This window comes from Anolis carolinensis, chromosome 2, assembly GCF_035594765.1.
Source record: "Anolis carolinensis isolate JA03-04 chromosome 2, rAnoCar3.1.pri, whole genome shotgun sequence".
NCBI classification, from domain to species: domain Eukaryota; kingdom Metazoa; phylum Chordata; class Lepidosauria; order Squamata; family Dactyloidae; genus Anolis; species Anolis carolinensis.
In genome coordinates, this window is record NC_085842.1 from 294960090 (window position 1) to 294981774 (window position 21685).

At 38.5% G+C, this 21685-nt stretch overlaps 1 protein-coding gene and 2 long non-coding RNA genes across 10 annotated transcripts in view; 2 read left to right on the top strand and 1 right to left on the bottom strand.

The window, feature by feature from the left end:
• The window catches only part of LOC103277597 (uncharacterized), a 21242-nt gene extending 20985 nt beyond the window's left edge, over positions 1-257 (bottom strand). The window contains exon 1 of the long non-coding RNA XR_505524.3: positions 1-257. This is a non-coding gene — a long non-coding RNA (uncharacterized LOC103277597).
• pde4d (phosphodiesterase 4D) overlaps positions 1-21685 on the top strand; it is an 830388-nt gene that overhangs the window by 367709 nt on the left and 440994 nt on the right. The window lies entirely within an intron of this gene.
• Positions 248-21685, top strand: part of LOC134297154 (uncharacterized) — a 54565-nt gene continuing 33127 nt past the window's right edge. Inside the window, exon 1 of the long non-coding RNA XR_010003927.1 lies at positions 248-21685. This exon is cut by the window's right edge and continues 7215 nt beyond it. This is a non-coding gene — a long non-coding RNA (uncharacterized LOC134297154).

A 21685-nucleotide genomic window follows, 5' to 3' on the forward strand; every position in this document is an offset into this window, starting at 1 on the left:
CTTAATTCGTTTTCCTCAATCAACCAAAGTTCATCTTTGGGCAAGGATGCCTCCTTCTTCTGTTGGGTTTCTTCTCTATTTTGCGCTATCCTTGGGATTACTTCTGGACTTTGCTTTACATCTCCGTAGGACTCAGTGCTAACTACATACATTCATAGCCACTGTAATGAATCCACATGAAATAACACTGTGTTGGTTATAGGTCTATGGCTGACTAAATGCATGAAGCCGGCATCCTTAAGTTCAACTGTTTTTTATATGTCAGCTCCTTCATGAAAAGCATAAGGTATATGCAGGTACAGAAATCCTTGATCTTGTTTGTGGTGTGAGGGGAGTGGCTATCAATATGCCTAGTAATTGTGTTGGTTTCCCCTTGATAGGAAAACATTAATTCTATTAAAACAAGAGGTTACTTGTTGTATATACTATACAGTAGATATATAGTGTGGATAGGAGAATTCTAGTTCTTATCCCCAATGTCTGAGATGAATTTCTTTTGTTATTAAGATCTTATTGATGTGTCAGAGTTGATTAGAGACAGGCAACACTTAACCTTAGAACTGCACATAACTCTCCTTTTGCAATGTCCCCAGCTCCCACCCCCCACCCAAACACACACCAAATTAGCCACCAAAATTGTCTAAGAAAGTATGCTGTAATGAAGTTTCCTTTAGCAATAGAAGGGAAAAAATTATACCATTTGGTTTTATAGGTCTGTATGATGTAGGAGGATGATCCAACCCTTCTCTCACCAGAGAGAGATGTTGCTCTTGTCTTGTATAATGGTAGCAGCTAGGGGCAAAGACAATGTAGTTCTCCCTTGGTTGTGCCTTTTTCCCATCGTATTCCCACCACAAAGTTTCTCAAGCATTATATAATATGAATGTGACCACCTAAATGATTCTTCACTTCTCCAACTCAACTGCTAAGATAGAAAAAGCTTCTTCTGAAAGGCCTTTTCCCACTGAATGGGTATTGTGACTCCATGTAATGGATATTGTGACTATGTGACTGCTTCTGCTATTAATTTTATTGATGACAAGTTCTCAAATCATTTGTTTTGCTAACTGTTGTTTTCCTTTGTTGAAAACGTCATTGAAATACATAATGAATTAACTCTCAATTTAGTCCCAATTTGCAGCCAGCTGAGTGCTCCTCCATGTTAAAAAATAGTCATCCTCTAAAGAAGGGAGACAAAATGTAATGAAGATGGATGTTTGAAAACTACACTTCTGAAAGTGAAGCAGATATAATAAAGAGAAGTGTTGATGCCACAAGCACTATCACATTCTAGGACATTTGAGAACTGATATGAAGCAAACCTAGAACAGAAGTCTATGTTTCCCTCTGAACACCTTGTCACTAGTAATAGCTTCGTAACAACATTTTGAGCTGGATATAGACATAAAGTCAGAATTAGTGGCATTTATGATACTGAAACAGCCTTAGTTCCTCGGATTGATGATGGATTCCAAGGGAAAAAACACTCTTATTGATCTTCCTGGATCTCTAAGCAGATTTTGACAGCCTTAACCATGGTATCTTGCTGAACTGGCTCTGTGAGATGAGAGTAGGAGGCACTCTTCCACAGTGGTTCTGCTCCTATCTATAGAACCAGTTCCAAAAAACAGCAATGAGAGATTCCTGTTCAGCCCCACAGCTATTAAGCTGTGGATGCCAAGCTCTGTCCTGTCCTCTGTGCTCTTCAGTATCTATATGAAGCTGCTTAAGTGATTGCATAAGGGTCTGGACTTGGATGTTATCAGTTTGCCCCATTTCTAATTATTAGAGTCAGTTGGGATATACAAATACTGTACCAGTGCCTAGATGTGTAATGGGCTGAATGAGGACTAATACACTGAAGCTGAATCCTGATGAGACAGAGGAAATGTGTCTTGATGGTTCTTAAAGTATAGGGACTGGATAAACAATGTGTCCCAGATAAATTTCACTTCCCTTGAATGAGGAAGTGCAAAGCTTGGACGTACTCTTAGTTCCATACCCATCACTGGAGACCCAAATGGACTTGAAGTGCTTCTTATCAGCTTCCACTGATGCATCACTATGGCCTTTTCTGGACAGAGATAATTTAGTAACAGTATGCAAAGGGAATCTTGTAGCACTTGAGAGACTGAGAGAACAAAGTTAGTAAACATAAGCTTTCATAGATTAGATCCCTTTGCATACTGATATTTCAGACTAACACCTCTGTGTCTTTGAATGCTAATTACAGTCGTTCATGCACAACGTGTTGCCGAAGGCTTTCATGGCTGGAGTCACTGGGTTGCTGTGAGTTTTCTGGGCTGTATGGCCATGTTCCAGCATCATTCTCTCCTGACGTTTCACCCACATCTATGACAGGCATCCTCAGGTTGTGATGTCAAACCTCACAACCTCTGAGGATGCTTGCCATAGATGTGGGCAAAACATCAGGAGAGAGTACTCCAAATTACTGTAATTTTGCAAACCTTGTTGCTTCCCCAAGTCTGTCCTGCATTAACAATGTCCCTTTGGGCTTCATATGGACCTATGGTCAGAAAATGAGTTCACAGTTTAGTCAACCACAAAGGTTTAGGATTTCTGCCCATTCCATTGTCCAGACAAGCTGCAGGTTATGTCACTTACGGTGTGGGTCATTGACTCCAATACAGAAGCTTCTCTTGTCTCACCCTGCACCCCAGTTTTTTCTTATACCTGCAATATAGTGTTAGGATCTGAGTGTTGTAATACATTTAGCTCCATAACATAGCAGTAGAAGTTGGCTGTCTTCCTCATTTTATACCAGAAATACTGTCTTATTGACTTACACTATTGGTCTATGCCTGGGGTCTGCAAACTAAGACCCACAGGCAGGGCCATAGCCAGAAAAAAATTCGGGGGATGGGACTTTGTTTTAGCAAATCATGAAGAATTGTTCCATAATGCAAAATAATTTTAAAATTAGGCTTCATCAATAAACTTCAGTGGACACTCAAGACAGAAAAACTTCAGTGGACAATCATGGGGATTTGGTTAACCAGTTAAAATTCATGAGTAAACCAGGGTGTTTTTAATCTGAAAATTTTCAGGGGGCTGAACCCCTACCCCCCCCCCCCCCTCGGCGCCCCGTACTAAACTTTAGACTTTGGGTCACCCTAAGTCTGAAGGCGCACAATAACAACAAGAATCCTAATTAAATTCACTATCTCATGAGACAAATGCAGGCCTACTCTTCTTGTTGAAATACTGGTAAGTTTATGTTGGTTAACATTGTTCTTCATTTTAAATATTGTTATTTCATGCAATGTGTATAGGAATTCATGTTTTTTCAAACTATAGTCCAGCTCCTCAACAATCTGTGAGATTGTGAACCAGCCCTTGGCTTAAAAGGTTTGAGGACCCTGGTCTATACTATCTAACAATCAGTTCACTGTTCTGGCCAAACAAAACCTGCTGAGGAATCTGATTAAAGAAGAGACATGTAATAGTATACCAATTCAAGCCTCTGGCATTTAAAATTTATGAAAATCATGTAGGTCTTTGTGGCCATTAACTCTGCCATTTCCCCAGATTTTTTTCTGGATTTCTTTTTAGCTCATTTGTATGGCTATCACTGTCAGACTGGAGAAAATGCATAATGACCCACTTAGTCATTACTAAAAAAAATCTTTCCCAGATGCAATGTATTCTATTTTGAGAGAGTGTTGCCAAAATGGTACATAATACTCCTGATGACAGCACCATTAAACGTTATATGGTTATTTTGATATTTACTGTGTTGATTTCTCTTTGTCATAACAACTTCTTCTGAATGCTGAAGATCTGTCATGGGGAATGATCAAAAATATATATCAAGATATTTCTGTGGCAGTAATAATTATTTCATTACCCTCCATCTTGCTTCTGTTAGGTGAATTTGATCTGGCCTTTTATTTTCTACTCCCTTTGTGCTCTTGGACTTAATAGCATTTTGTAATGTTTCTTTTCCATATCAGAGCTCTGTATGATGATCCACTGCTTCCATCAAATTGAGAATCTGGATAAATTTCATGTAATACAATTTTGGATGTGTTGTGAAACATTTTTTAATAAGACAATAGATTTTCTAAGCTAGACTGGGGTTTTCTGGTGAGATTTATTCAGAGGAATTTTGCTTCCTCTAAGCTGAGAAAGTGTGACTTGTCATCCAGTAAATTTTCATTGTTGAGCAGAGATTTCCACCCTGTTTCCCCAAAATCTGACACTCAAACCAATACACCACACTGACTCTCTTAAAATAGTAATGGTATCTATTATCTAATATTTATTCTTACAATAAGAATTGTTCATTTTTGTTGTGTGCCTTCAAGTAATTTCCAACTTATGGTGGCCCTAAGGCAACCCTATCATGGGATTTTCTGGGGCCAAGAGAGTGTGACTTCCCCAAGGTGGGTTTCCATAGCTTCATGGGTAACTATGGGCTCCAGAGTCAAAATCCAGTACTGGCCCTCAAGTATTGTGTACTCTTTCCCATCTGTTTGTTTGCTTTTAATCATGCTTATGCTCCCCTCCCTTTTGCTTTATGTTTTCATTTTATGTCACAGCTTTAAAGCATTAAGAAGTTTTGATGAGTTGTCTAAGTGACTAATTCAGATCTGAGTTAACATATGGGAAGCTTACTGGCATATAAAGTTTTCTATTGTTGGAAATCCCTCTGAATTCGTTAGATGACGCACAATAGCTTCAGTTTGGCACATGGTGGCTGCAGTTGTGACCTACAAAATGGGTTGTCGTGGTTAATGTCTTGTGAAATCTTCTTGAAAGTCTGGCTACACAACATGAGCTGGCTTACCAAAGCACATGCTGTTTTATTGCCATGTTTATCTTTATTTCAGGGAAGAATTAATTACTTTTATGTCCTAGCAGAGAAAGAAAATTCTATGGATCCTACTGTTTATCTAAACTGGCCTCAAAATTATTTTTTGTTGCAAGAAGGACAAGGGCTCAGTTAGGGGAAATTAGAATCATTTTGTTGTCTGTTGTTTCGTTCATGAATGTCTACATTTGCCTTTGTATAAGTCACTTTACATGTTGTCTTATTAGAAGTTCTCGTTATTTTGCTGACTGCTCTTTGATGGTGATAAATAGAGATTAAGTATTGTCTAATTTATAAATACCCTCAAACATTTGCCATTCTTTAGTTCTTACTGAAATTGATCCTAGATTTGAGTAACAATGTGATTGAGAACCTAATTGCGCAAGATGCTAGATGATTAGGACAACAGTTGTCACATCAGCACAATACTTAAGCCTGTGACACTGAGCGGCTGGCATGAGATGATACAGTAAAAACATTATACATTCTTAACTGATTTGTTTTGTCACAATCCCTATATATTCATTGGTGTAGGGAATTCATAGAGATACTAAATACTCCTAATACTGATTTACTGGGTAGCTGCTGCTGCAAGCAACAAAGATCTGTTATCCTGTTGATCAGGATGCAAAAGACTGATATTTCTATCCATTCCCATGAATGATGCCCAGTGCAATATGTAATGACCCATAGATTTGTTTTGGGTCATTTTGCTGAGAGGGGAGAGCACCAGTGGAACATCAGGGAGCCAGCCATCACAAGCTGCCTTTCCTCTACCCAGACATTCAAAAAGGTTGGAAACGACATGATAGCAAAGATAATAGAGATGATTGGTGGTTCTTTTAGGCTCCCCTAGGACAAGCTAAGCTCCTTCTTTTTGCTTATCTGCTCAGAGAAGAGGATGGCTCCTTTTTTGATCTGAGTCAAGGTACATTACGCACACTGATTGGTGGGTAATTCATCCCAAGTATTGGGGGCTGATTTTTTGCCTAAAGTTTCTAAGCTTATACATAGGTACATAGGATATTTATATCCATATAGTGCATCTAGAATATCTGCTTGGATTTATAATACCTTCTCATTTTCACTAGAATTAGCCCAGCTGTTTCAGGCACTTATCCCCAGAATATTCCCATGTTTTCTTTTCACTTCTGTGTATGTGTGGACCTCTGTGCTTCCAGCTTCCTAAAATCATTTGTAGAATAGAACCAATGGCAGTCTCAAGCAAGAAGGGTTTGCAATGACAGAACCCAGTTTTAGAACCTCGTGTGATAACATCCTAAGATGGTGGTTCTCAACCCAGAGTCCCCAGCCTGTTTACCAGCTGTAAGATTTTTTTTAGAGCTGAAGGCCAAAAACATCTAGGAACCCCAGGTTAAGAACCACTGTCCTAAGAGAAGCATTATTCTTAGGCCACCAGCCTAAGGGCTGCCTAGTGTCACCTGCCCAACTCCCATTTCTACCCTGTCACCAATTCTGTTGAGTTTAAAGAAAAGATTCACTCTGAATGCTGAGCATGAGTGGTTCCTCCACTGTATGAACCTATGTGCTAAGTATTGCCATCATAATTAGACAGGCACTCAACACCTCACTATTTCTGCAGAATAAAGCTCAGGAGATCCATTGATTGTACTTCTTGCCCTTTGACATTAAGCTGTGCCCCTTGAGTATTGTTTCCCATACAATCTTAACTGATCAGCTGGTCCATGGAGAAACATGGGCAGACCACATTGTCTTGAAAGGAATCCTCGTAAGCAGCTGCAGGTTCCAAATAAAACCAAGGCTACAGATCTGTGGTCGAACTACAGTAGAGTCTCACTTACCCAACATAAATGGGCCGGCAGAATGTTGGATAAGCGAAAATGTTGGATAATAAGGAGGGATCAAGGAAAAGCCTATTAAACACCAAATTACGTTATGATTTTACAAATTAAGCACTAAAACATCATGTTTTACAACAAATGGACAGAAAAAGCAGTTCAATACACGGTAAAGTTATGTAGTATTTACGAATTTAGCACCAAACGATTGCAATGTATTGAAAATATTGGCTACAAAAACATTGGCTACTAACAAATTGACTACAAATAAAGATACAATTGAATAAAATGAATTTACAATAACAACATTGTTGAAAGTTAAATCCATAAAAAGTTCAGTCCTTGTTGCCTAGAGACACAGCTGTGAATCCAGGTGGGAGACAGACTGTGTTGGATAATCCAGAACAATGGATAAGCGAAGGCTGGATATGCGAGACTCTACTGTATATCTGAATTTTGTCTTATGAGGCATGAAACATCACTATAAATTTCTCTTGTTATATTTAAGACCCCGATTATACCCTGAATATGTAAAGTGTCATTCTGCTGCTAGACATGACTTTCATGTTTTATATTAAACTTGAGTTTAATCTTCCATGCAGCATGGAATATATAGTTGCATTGACATACTTGAGTTAATCTGATATTTGCTTTGGGATTCTACAAACTTGTTTACAGATTCTGTCCAACAAATACACAGTTAAAAATTGAGTTTTTGGTGTGTGTGTGGGGGAGGGGGAGGGGAGGAGGATTAATCAACAAGATCATAATTTGATTTGACAGTGACCCGAAACTGTACACCTCCTTCATGGATTAAGTATGCTAATGTATAATAAAATATTACTTGCAAAATATTACTAGTTAGTAGGGGTATAGGGAGCCTGGGTTTTATACATTTCAAGTCTTTGTTCTCTGGTCACAAAAATATATTCTACTGCCCTGCAAGGTTCCATATCTGAAGATCAGCTCAACTCCTGGCAGCAGACAGGTAGCGAATTTTGCCCCTATTTCAGCTCTGGCTAGTGGCTAGACATAGACAAGTAAGCCTGAACTCCTGGCAGTCATTACTCTTCCATCTGACAATCATTGCTTTTTCCAGAATTTGAGGGTTTGTCCAAATTGACAAGTAGGGCTGATCATCAGTTACCTTTAATGTCCCTTTGGGCTACTAGTTAACTATATCTATACGTAGAAATAAAACACATTGTATACTCTTCCTTTTTCTTCTGTTGAATAGGATCACCTCTACTCTGCATGCAACAAGAGGATCTTCTGGCATCTTAAATTGAATGATTCCTTCTCCCATCCCTTTTTTCTCTTTCCACCACCTCTCACGCCCCAAACCCAAAGGTTTTGCAAAAAAATACTTTCTCCATCTTCTTTTCCTCTCTCATCCACTCTTTTTGGACAAATGTAGGTATGTGCAGATCCAACTTATAGCATATAGGGAAGGGGTGAAGGAAGTGAAAAGGAGAAGGCTGACAGACTGGAAAGTAAGGGTTATATATTTTTTAAAATACTCTGCTGGTATCAATAAAAGAACACAAATAAGTAGGAGGCAAAATCTGAAATGTCCAGGAATTTCCAATATATCTCCTGAATCTTAGAAATAAAATTACAGGAATAAAAAGTAAAAGTGTTTTAAAGGAGAGCACATACTTAATTATATTAATTACATTTGAAAAATTGGGGAAATTATTTTACATATATAATGGCAGCTAATTAGTTTTGTAAATCTTAGACCTATGATTAGTTTTTAAAAGTATCTTTTCAATTTCTGATCTGTCCTTACATTGGAATAGATATGCATAGAATTGTAGCCAAAGATAGATTTCTTTATGGAAGTTCAGGCTCCGCTAAGTGTGAATAATCCAGCTCCTAACCATCTAAGCACCAGACTAAGCAACACTGATAAGTCTTTCCAATGGCAAATAATTTGTGTGAAGCAAATATGATCAAGAAAAGACAGGTTTGGATTTCTGGCCACAGGACCTCTAATCAATGTACTGAATATAGCAGGTAAATCTAAATTAAGGACTTATTTTGGGAAACATGTGGAAGATTATGGAGTGCATATAAGTGCTGGCGCCTACACACTCACAGTGGTGTTATTGTATGCATGTATGCATACATGTGAGGACAATTTCGTCCCTAGGTTTTCTATTTTGGATTATACACAATAGGTTTGCTGCTGAGAACTCAAGAAAAGGGCATTCAGCTAAATGTGTTATTTCAATTTCTAGTATCAGCCCACATCCCTACCCATTGTAAATGCTCTTGCATTTACACAAGATGATAAGTGCCTCCAAACAAAAAAGTTGCTATTAGAGTGTGACATTTCATACATAGGAATGCAACCAGCTTAGTGGAATTTATCAAATAAGCTGCAACCTAAAGGCATTTGCTTGTTCTGCCATATGCTCTATAGGTATTCTTAACTTTCACTTACATATAAAGATATGCTGATTATAATTCACATTAAAATAAAATAGTTTTCAATGAATTTTTACCAGTAAAAAAAAAACCCTTCCAAGAGTCATGTAGCATCTTAAAGACTAAATCAATTTAATTGGCATAGCCTTTAGGTGACTTCAGACCACTTTGTCAGATGTTTTTATTCCCACTATCACAGTATCTGATCCTCAGATTATTTCATAGTAAATCTAGTTTCCAGTTATGCTTTCAGAATGCTGTAAAAAGGATGGAAGTTTTTAGCAGTTACAACACTGTTGAGTCAATATGTTTAACAGCCAGAAAATCATAGTCAACCTGGATTGGCAGAGAGGAGCTAGCTTGAAACGCCCAGTGGAATGGAAACTCAATCTGTGGGTATGTGGCATCTTTGGGCAGACGCCAGAGTTCCAACTCATCAAGGCACTTACTCTTATCGGAGTTTGGAAGTAATTAGTTCCACATATTGTAGCTAGGTGTAATGAGCTAAAATTTTGATTGTGTGTGTGTGTGGGGGGGGGGGGAGGTGAAACAAAGTTGTATTTCAGATGTGAGGGATCTTAGAGTCTAAATCAGATAATGTAGTTGTTAGCATAAGCTTTTTTAGGCAAGCTGTGTACTTGCATCTGAGGGTGCAGGCACAGCCTTATTATTAAAGTCTCTCTGTGTGTGTATGCGTGCAGGGGATCAACTCCATGATGGCTGCATGATGGTCAGCCAAGACCACTTAAAACAGCCTAGAACATCATTTTAAAAGGCTGCGGATTGCTCCAGTTTTTTCTGTGAATCCAGAGCAAACTGCGGCTTTGGGCCATTTAAGTAGACAGATTCAGAGATGGAAATGGCAGCAAATGTTTACATGGCTATCCCACATTCCCTCGGCTAAGGTGGTCCAGGGACACAGGATGCACTCACCATCCCCCTCCTGTTCTTTTTATAGTGGCAGCCAACAGACGCAACATGACTAGCATCCATCACTCATTGCCTGGAGTTGCATTGGCAAGGGCCCAAGGCCAAATAGAGTTACAAGCTTGGTAGATGCAGGGGATGCTGTGGATGTAGCATATATTGATTTCAGTACGTCATTCAACAAGGTCTCCCATGATCTTATTGCAAACAAACTAGTAAAATGTGGGCTAGACAATACTACTGTAGGTGGATTTGTAATTGATTCAGTGACTGAACCCAAAGGGTGCTCACAAAATGTTCCTCTTCATCCTGAAAGGAAGTGACTAGTGGGTTGCTGCAGGGTTCTGTCCTAGGCCCGATGTTGTTTAACATCTTTACTAATTACTTGGATAAAGGTTTAGAGGACATGCTTATCAAGTTTGTAGATGACACAAAATTGCTAATTCTCCAGAAGACAGGATCAGAATTCAAAATGACCTTAACAGATTAGAGAGCTGAGCTAAAAATAACAAAATGAATTTCAACAAGGAGAAATGTAGGATACTACACTTTGGCAGAAAAAATAAAATGCACAGAAACAGGATGAGTGACCCCAGGCTCAACAACAGCACACATGAAAAAGATCAAGGAAAGGGACAGCTGAGAACTCCATAATTACTCCTTCCCACATGGAATGGCTGTTGCTGGCAGATTGATTCCACATGGCATGTGTGAGTATTTACATCTAATTCCTTCTCTAGTAGCTACTGACGTATTTATTGGTAGAGATTTGAAGGATGGTAATAAATTTTTAATTATTAAAACAGAGTTTGAAATATTTGCTTTTTTTGGGGGGGGATTACAGTTTCCAGAATTAACCCCTGCCAGCATAATCCTTATTCTTCTTTCTTTGTCCTTGTTGCAAAAAATCCCCCCCCCCTAACTTTCATGGATTTCATGGTGAAAAAGCAGTAGGGAAGTAATCATCATCATTCTTTTGTTTGATATAAAATTTATCTCTAGGAATCTCTATGTACTCCGGTGTGACCCTATGGTCCGCTTCTTTCCGAGGCTGACCATAGAGTCATGGTGGAGGATCTAGACCAGTGGTTCCCAACCTGGGGTCCCCAGATGTTTTTGATCTTCAACTCCCAGAAATCCTAACTGCTGGTAAACTGGATGGAATATCTGGGAGTTGTAGGCCAAAAACATTTGGGGACCCCAGGTTGAGAACCATTAATCTAGAGATTCCTAGGCCCCCTTCTGCGCTGTCCTTATATCCCAAGATTTGATCCCAGGTTATCTGCTTTGAACTGGGTTATATGAGTCTCCACTGCCATATAATCTGGGTAAAGGTAAAGGTTTCCCCTGACGTTAAGTCCAGTCATGTCTGACTCTGGGGGTTGGTGCTCATCTCTATTTCTAAGCCGAAGAGCCGGCATTGTCCGTAGACACCTCCAAGGTCATGTGGCCGGCATGACTGCATGGAGTGCTGTTACCTTCCCGCCGGAGCGGTACCTATTGATCTACTCACATTGGCATGTTTTCAAACTGCTGGTTGGCAGAAGCTGGAGCTAACAGCGGGCGCTCACTCCGCTCTCTGGGTTTGAACCTGGGACCTCTCGGTCTTGCAAGTTTAGCAGCTCAGTGCTTTAACACACTGAGCCACCGGAGGCTCCTGGGATATACCGATAATCTGGGATCAGATCCTGGGATATAAGGACAGTGTAGAAGCAATCGTAGAGAGATATTCTCTCAGGTTAAAAAAATCCCTTTTCTTTGTGTTTTTTCCACTTTTACGAAGTTTCTATACTCCTAATCCCAGCCAATGTGGAGTACTGATATTTAATTACTAGAAATGTTTACAAGAATCCTCTGGGAGGACTTTCACCTTGTTATGCTTTGTAAAGTCTGGAGTTTGGGACTTCAATTGTGTGCTCCCTTACTCAATATGTTTTCCATGTTGAATTCAAAGGAAAATCTTTGTGAGTATATTTTTAGATATAGTGTTCATCTGGACAGGCAGGCTGTGAGCAACTCACATTTTTCAAAAAAGGTATAGGCTCTATGAAAGCAGTTACCCATTTGCCAATTACAAAGTGACAAAAAAGGAAACCAGTCCTTTATGTTATCTTAATCATATGCTAGAGTCTCCAAAGGCAGGGAATGGAAAAGAAATAATCAACTAATTTACTTCTTTTCCCTTTCTCCAATGAGCACAGCAAACTTATTTCTCCTTCTACATTATTTACATCTCTGATTTCTTTTATGAATGAAAAAATAATAAATTGCTTAGATGTTCTTTAGGCTTCAAAATTGGTTTTACATTTCTCAAAGCCTCTGAGAATGATTTTCATTTAAATTAAGCAGACTGCCAGATTTAAAGCATTTTCAGTACAAGAGATATTACCCTAGAATTAGCTAGACCAGGCATGGGAAATGTCTGGCAAATATACACTTCATATGGGCAATAGGAATGGTCTCCTATATTCATTTGAACTGAATTCCAGTATGTACACAAAGCTTGGTAGGCAGCCAGTAGTTAGTCAGATGTTATTGGACTGCAAGTCCTGTTATCTCTTTAACTAGTGTCAAACTGACCAGGGCCGATGGGAGGTACAATAATATAACATTATTTGGGCCACATGTTACCCACTATCATGCATGCTGTTTGCATGTATTCATACTAAGCTGTACCTTGTATTGTTGGGAATAGTTACATAGGTCAACCATGTAACAGCTTCTCTCTTGGAATTTTTCCATAGGGTGACCATAAGCTAAAACCAACTTGGTGGTACATAACAACATACTTTGTTCCTCAGCACAGCCATCAGAAACAAGTTCTCTTCTCTTCCATTTCATTTTGCCAACTGTAGATGACATGGTGAAACAATGGGGGCATTTGAGTTTGAAACTAATGATACACCAAGAAGTGTGACATTACCTGACATGTTTTCAGCTTCTGGGGTGATTTTTATGATAGGTTTGTAACATTACATTTTGAATTTCACTAGCGAAATACAATGAAGCATGATGTACACGGATGGGTGTGTGTGACTTCATATCACCTGCCAACTTATGGGGCACCCTCACATTTCATAGGGGTTTCTTACACAAGGTGCACTCAGAGAAAGTATCTCTCTGAAATATAGCCCACAGCACCTGGTATTCATTGGCAGTCTCCCATCCAAATACTAACCAGGGCTGATCTTGCTTTACCTTCCAAGAGGAGACAGGATCTGGTGATTATCTAGGATAGCCCCTTTTATTTGGATAGCAGGTGGACTATGATCCTCTGCTAGCTGCTCCTCCAGTAGGTATGTAAGTCTTCACAAATTTTCTTAAAAGAATCAAGGAGTAATTGAACCATTTTCTTCCTTCCTGAAGAAGATCCACAATCTTTCTTAGATATTTGATGGCTTAAATTCACCATTGCTTTTACACATGGAGCTAATAAATGTTATCAAACATTTCTTCTTTCATTTCTCCTTTTGCTAATCTTAATTCGTAGGTTAACTTTTCTATTAGGGCTATCACTCATATCCTGTCTAACCAATTCTTTACTGATAAATTCTCTAGCTTTTTCCAGGTTTTGACTAATTCAAGTATTGTGGCCACAAGTTTTCATTATGCTGGCCCAACCCCAATGTGCTCACAACTGAAGTGGGGCTGGCATAATTAAGATGGCATTCTTTAGTCCAGGAACAGAGCTTTGCTCAGTGCTACCATAGCACCATTACTTAGTCTGCCTGGCAATAAGAGTAACCAGAGAGCAGTGATTCAGTTGGGACAGGCCTTCATGTCTAGGGACTTTATTACATTAGGAAATACTCCATTTCTGAGACTGTTTGAGAATGATTTCAAATGAGTCCCATCACATGACATTTGCTCCAGTCCATCAGTATTCCATCGGAATCCATCTGCAAAGCATTGCAGAAACGAATTATTTGCAGACGGAATTCTAATAGTGTTTTTTTGAAATACAGTAGAGTCTCACTTACCCAACATAAACAGGCCGGCAGAATGTTGGATAAGCAAATATGTTGGATAATAAGGAGGGATTAAGGAAAAGCCTATTAAACATCAAATTAGGTTATGATTTTACAAATTAAGCACCAAAACATCATGTTATACAACAAATTTGACAGAAAAAGTAGTTCAATACGCAGTAATGCTATGTAGTAATTACTGTATTTACGAATTTAGCACCAAAATATGTATTGAAAACATTGACTACAAAAATGCGTTGGATAATCCAGAACGTTGGATAAGCGAGTGTTGGATAAGTGAGACTCTACTGTACTATGGATTCTTCCATTGCTGGAGCACTGTTTTTTGTGTGTGATAGGAAAATCTGTATGCATCTCATCAGTAACTATACGACTTGTCATCCATGGGCAAAATCTCATGACCACAGACTTTTCATGATGGAAATGTCTATTTTGGACATCGAAGGGGAAAGGTCTCCAGGATTACAGAAATTGCTAATTGCTGTTTTACCTCATTATCTTTTAAATATGTTTTTACCAAAAGCTGTGGAAGTTCTTCCCTCCATTGCATTTGAATGTGTAACAGAATATTAATATTTAAAATAACTTGACTTAGTAGTAGTTTAGGACTTCAAGGCAACATCACTGCACCATCTTAGAAAAAACTTTTGTAGAGGGTCATAGAGTGATGAAGGAGGTGTTTTGAATGGATTGGAGAGAGTCAGCCTTCATTGGTGTAATGCAGTGTTTCCCAAAGTGGGCATTACTGCCCCCTTGTGGGCGCTGCAGCAATCTAGGGGAGCGGTGATGGCCACAGGTACATATATCTTTCTGTTGCTATTAAAATTTTAAAAAATTAATTTCCAGGGCACTGAGTAATATTTTTTTCTGGAAAGGGGGCGGTAGGCCAAATAAGTTTGGGAACCACTGGAAGCACAGTATTTTCAAAACATAAGAATCATAAAAATCAGATTTGGTGAGGGGAGTATGCATCCCGTCTCAATACAGTATGCATCCAGTCCTAAAAATATATGGGATGTATTCTGATATAAATGGATTATATCTCAATGTGATAAGGTCCTAGACTCATCAGCAGTATTTTAACACTGCTTGGCTCATTCCTGATCTAAAGCATGTTGGGAGGAACATTGACATTATGGTGGCACTACCAGGAAATTCATGCTCATGCACCTAGGGTTCCAATAGTTGCCAAAACTTGGGAAACTCACTTTTTGTACTACATTTCCCATAATCACTCAACTAGTATGGCAAGTGAGTAGCTGAGGGATTCTGGGACATGTTGCCCAAAACTTTCTCAAGCTCTGATTGAGGCCTTCTAGTAAACACACAGTTTCACGACTGAATGGGTTCATGGTATTTACTTGGCTAGCTATACATTTAAGGAGCTGAATTAAGATATCTATTCATTTGCAACATTGCCTATCAAATAAAATTGAAATGCTTGACACAATTTTGGAAAATACTGTTACAACCACTGAGAAGTTGTCCTAAACAATTTAGTTATTATTATTTTTTTGCATTTCTCTTCCTGATTCTCAATATGCCTGAAATCCCTTCCTGTGGTATTGTGTAAGGTTTCAGCTTTTCCTTTTTTGAATTTGACATAATGCTTCCCTTCTTTTGTTTCCCTCAACATCAACATTTGGATTACATTTGGAGCAGGGCCCATTTTGTGGGTGAAAGAGTCACACAGTAAAGTGCAAAGTACACTGCTAGTAATGAAATGACAGCACACGTGTTTAGAAATAAAACCCAGCTGCAATCTAGTCAGTGGAATTTTGTTTCTTCTTGGTAGTGAATTCATTTGGCTTTATGTCAAGTTGTTCTATTTGTTTAAGTCCTTCTTTCCCCCATTTTTGACATCTTGGTCAACACTCCCCTTTCCTACACATTTTGTTGATCAGCATTGGACAGATGGTACAGAATGCTACATGTTATTTATAATATTTTAATAAAAATATGAGATTTTACATTCCAAAATAATAAGATGAATAAGCATAATGTTGTTCATTAATGGCATAACAAGTAACAGTTTCAAGCCACTTAAAAGGTTATTTTAAATGACATTTTGACAAGACTCTCAACCTTTTCAGGCTCAGTTTTGTTTTTAAATTAACATAAAGTGCAATGCAATGAATTCGTTTATATACATTGCAGCAAATTGCACCAAATTACTTGTTAAACACTGCAACATGTTGTGGGGATGAATTTTCAAAATCCCTGGCCATAATTAGGGTTGCCAAGTGAAATCAGAATAAGAGATTCTGTCTTTTTAATGGTGTAATAGAACCAAACATTTCAGCAGGTGCTGATTGTCATTGGAAGGCAGATTTGGTTGGCATTCATGGACCAGTGATATCAAGCCTAGATTTAAGTCCAGGAACCCATTAGTACATCTGACTAGATCCTTTCGGAGTCCCTTGGTTTGAGATGTCCTGTAAAAGGCCTACTTTGGCCAGAGGTAGTTGCAAATGCACATGAGAATAGATCCATGTACATGGCAAAAGCCACTCTTTTTCCCAAAGGACTTTGTCTTGTCACAACTACATTGTTTAAACAAATTGAAATGTATCGTTATTGGAATGATCATCTTCACATCCCAGTGCAATTGTGTTATGCTGGCACTTTGTTGATGTGAATTCCTGCAATCAGGCTTCTGCATAACCTCACTTACTATGTGTATTTCCCAACCTGTGCTTGTGTGCTGCTGTTGCTGCTGATTATTTCTCTATTTGGTCCCAACTGTGCAATTGCAAGGAAGAGTGGTGGAACGGTTAATTGATGGGTTTTCCCCATCAATGAAAAGACACCATCCTGTCATGTTTTAAGCTTAGTTCAACTATGGGAGAGCTATGATACCATTTCTTAAGTCTAAGTCAAAGGTGCTTTTATCCTGCCTTAATTTATTATTTATTAATTTACTTCACTTGTATACCGCTTTTCTCACCCCGGATGGGGGACTCAAAGCAGTTTCCAAACATATTATGGCAAAATTAATGCCTACACAACAATAATAAAATGCAACTATCGATTGCCTCATAAAAACACAGTAACATTAACATTAAAGCATAGAGTTAAAATATTAATTTAAACATTAAAAGCACACAATCCAAAAATCAAAGTCCACTTTATAGCCTCGATAAAATTCTGAGTAATTTTGTCGCTGTGTGTCTTCACATTGTTTCCAACTTATGGTGACTCTACCACTGGGTTTTCTTGGCAAGACTTGTTCAGAGGGCTTTTTTTCATTTTCTTCCTGAGCCTGAGAGAGTATGACCCGCTCATGGTCAACCAGTGGGGTCCATGGCTGAGCAGGGATGCTAAACATACATGTTTAGTAGGCTTGGTTCCTATAACAGTATGTGAAATAATGGTTTTGCCAGAATGAATTGCAGTGAGCTTGCTACCTGCATTTTCATCTCTTGTTTTGGTACTGCTAAAATCCTCTATCCCACCAGATCATCCATGAATCAGAATTTGTCTTTTTTCCTGAGAAAAGTTCAATACCCTTAAAAAAGAGAAGACCATTGGATAGAAAACTTTAAAATTGAACACACAGCCATTTATTTAGGATTTATTATTTATTCCCTAAGATTCCCAAATGGATTTGTGTAAAGAGCCCTACCCAAATTATGACATTAGTACTGAGTGAACTGTCACTTTCAGAGATAGACTTTTTCTTCTCTCATTCAAATTCTTGCCCATGTTTTGAACAACAAACCTTTGTCAAACCTTGAATAGGAAGTTACACTGAAGTGTCTTCTTACTGGTGCTATATTTATACAGGTTATTGCTAAAGCCACACTGTGCAAACATGAAGTGGATAGTCAGATTACTTGCTGGTGGAAAATTGGAACAATTTAAATAGAGGTTTAATTGGAGGAGGATTTGTTAAGAGGATTATCTCAACCAATGTGTTGTGGCTTGTTCATTTTCATTTTTAACAAATGTATTTGTTAGCCTTTGGTTTCTTCTTCTTTTGTCCTTATAATAATTCCATGTATATTTATATGACATGTGCAATAAATTTTGCTTATCCTTTCAGTTCCAGGTGGAGATCTCCTCCCAACTACACCACAAACTGTTTAGATTCAGTTTTAATCCTGTTGAATAACCTATACTGTTATTATAAATTTGTGGGGTTTAGCCTACTTTAATATTTGTACTTCCACTTTTATTTTATTTTTTGTAAACCTCTTTGAGAATATGATGAAGGATTATATAAAGATAGTTCTGAATGAATTAATAACAAGAATAAGCTTTCCATGAGAAATAGTCTTCTGTTGAACAAGAATTCACGTGCCTTGTGTTGTGAAGCTAAGCAGCTTTCCCTGTCAGAGATTAAAATGAGTAAAGGTGAGATTGTAAAAGTTCTCACCTTGAATCCAAGGCCCTTTCCACACAGCTGAATAAAATCCCACATTTTCTGCTTTGAACTGGAATATATGGCAGTGTGAACTCAGATTACCCAATTCAAAGTAGATATTGCGGGATTTTCTGCCTTGATATTTTAGATTATATGGCTCTGGGGAAGGGCCCCAATGTACAAACTCAAATTTTCTCCCACCCTTTCTCCATTTGAGTGATACACCTGATCCCTATTACCTTTCTGAAACATTTTGCAAAGCACCTTACAAAGGTGTTAAAGACATAAAATAAAAATGGATTAAATCACTATAAAACCAACAAAAATCCAGGAGCAGGGGACAAGATTACAATTTTGTAATCTATAAGTAAAAACAAATAAAGGAGCACAAACAGAGCACTTTAAGATTCTGAACAAATGTGCCAGGAAAACAAAAATGTCTTCATGTGTCATCATAAAGAGAAAGTGTAATTGTGTTCAACATACAAAAGACAGGAAGATAGATTCCACTTCAGTGAGTGTCAGTTCACATTTAACAGAAAAAGAGATGAGCTAGAATAAGAGCCTCATCAGAACATTTTAGGGCAGCTTTTCTCAACTCAGTGTCCTGTATGTGTTTTGAACTAAAACTTTCATAATCCTGATCAACTCTATTAACATGTCTTCTAAGCAATGCTGGAAGTTTCCTAATGTGGGCTGGGGGGAGGAACCAAAACTGCCTTCCACATGTGCTGCTTTTCTGTCTTCTCCTTCTTTACCCCCTTTGTGTGATGATTCTTCTAGCTCCTGAGTTCCAGTAGGAAGGGGAAAAAAACTAAAATGAAGTCATCAGACTTGAGGGAAGGATCATCAGGTGTTATATAGCTGCCAAAGTGCAGCACACTGGGTGTGCGAGATTAAAATAAGGATAACAATTCTGGATGGTCATTGTAAGGTAAAAAATATCTCTTTATGGTGGCTTTATTTCAGGAAAGCTATAAAAAATAAGCAAGGAAAGAAGTATTTAAACCTCTTTACAGGGAACATTAAAGCTGACTTCTGGCATAGAAGTAGCTATCATGGAAAGAAGTCCCTGTTTGGAACAGGTTAACAAGTGTTCTACAGAGGAACTATTTGCAAGCTACCTAATAAATAAGTGGCTACTTCAAAAGGTAAAAAGGGAGATAGTTTTCTAAACCAACTGTCTATTTATTTGTCTGTTGCCTTCCTAATTATCCATAACATCATGTGTTTATACATTTTACCTCTTCACAATATCAGATGGAAAAACATGAGAAGGATCATCAAGGAGACCTGAGAGTAACTTTGGCAGAATGGTCACTCACAGAATCTAGTGTACTTGCAAATCTGAGCTGGTAGATTTGGCTAGTAGAGGTGTGCAAAAATGGCTGAAATCCAGTTAGTAATTAATTTTGGAGATTCGGATGGCCCCTGCTTCATTTTGTTCCAATTAGTAATCTGATTCTCCGAAGCTTTGTAATTGCTTCGTTAAGATTTGTTCAATTAGTGGCAATGCGAAAAATTAGAGGCTTGTTCCCCTACCATGTTTATAGCTAATAGGATGAAACTTGGTGCACTTGTAGCCAACATTTATGACTTCAAACCTTCCAAGTTTCAGAAAGTTTCTGTCATCCACTGATTTTTAGGAATGCTTTAAAGATTTCACAAATAATTTTTATTAAAAAACAAAACAAAAGGTATCCCCTTGAATTTCTGCACAATGAGACAACACAAGCAGGGCATGAGTCCTGTAAAGTTTTAGAAAGATTAGTTCATCTACTGAGGTTTGGGATTTTTGAAAAGTTTTTCCAATTAAAAAAACATTTAAAAGAAACTATAAGAGGTATCCCCTTAAATTGTGGCACATTGAGATGACGTGAGCAGGGCAGCAATCCTGTCTATCCACTTATAGATAGAACAGTCTATCCACTTATTTTTAAGATTATTTTCAAAGTAAGCACATGTAATTAACCTACACTGGGGCTTTAACACAGGCAGCCCTGTTCATCTGGTGTAAGCAGAATTCTGGGGAACATAGTTTTGGGTGGGGCCTTTTGAATACTCTGCTAGGGAGGTCCTCGCCTTCCCAAATTACATTTTTCAGAATTCTGCTCAAGCCAGAAGAACGGGGCTGCAGTTTTAAGAGAACTGAGGGAAAAATAATGGCTGTAAGTTTGGGGAGGGAGTGGGAATTTGGAAAACATAAGTTTGGGGTGAGACACGCAAACGCTGAGGGGGACTGATAGTGAGAAGGAAGGAGCTACTAGGCCTCCTTTCCACCCTCCTTCCTCCTCCTTCCCAGCAACCATCATTTCCCCTCACAGCCCCATCCATTCCTGCTCATTGCTTCAGTCATTCTGATTTTTACCTCCGAGGGAAAGCCTCAGCTCTGGGAGAAATCACCAACAGAGGAGGAGGAAACAGTGGTGAGGCCCTCTGCTCCCTTCAGGAAGTGGGAGCCACTGCCAACAGTGCCAGGCTAGCTCCAAAACAACAAATCTTTACAAATCTCTCCAAAAGTTTTGGAGGGTCCCTTTCTGATTAGTAATTTGGAGATTCATATTAAATAATCATACAAATCTCCAAATTACAAAACAAAGGTTCAAAGCTTTTCAAACCTCTACTGACTAGGTGTTACCTTTCCCTCTGCTTTATTGCTGGGGATAAGTCAAGAGGTTCCATGGCCTCTTTTATGGTAAGACTGGGACTTTCTCTCATGGGCTAGACAAAAACAGATTAAACTATAATTTGCATGGAAGGTGAACATATCTTCTATTGCATCTGAAAACAGAAGGCTAACTTGTTTGCAGGCCAGGCAATATGACATATAGAACTCTGTCTTCCAATACCTCATGGCCAATCCTGCCGGCCTCCAGCATTTTCCATAAAATCCTCTTGATGTTGGAAGTTAAGTAGGGTTATCCCTGATTAATTCTTGGATGGGAAATCACCAATGAATACCCAAAGCTGTTGGCTACATTTCAGCGGAAGGGACTGCTAAACCCACCTCTGAGTACTCCTTGCCTAAGAAACTCATGATCTCACTATAAGTCAACAGGTGAAGAAACATATACCTTTATTGTTAGGCCAATATATGTTTATACTATTGTTTTACTGTAAGATGATGCTTACTGTTTTCCCCACTTCATTCTCAAAAAGCTCAACAAGTTAGCTTAACTGATAATAATTGGCCCAATGTCAGCCAGAAAGTTTCATGGTTCATTTGGGAATAGGAAGCCAGATATCCCTAATCCGGATCAGATGCTAATTGACATGATGTGCCCCTCCATGGTTGTGTGAGAGGGATAGAACTTCC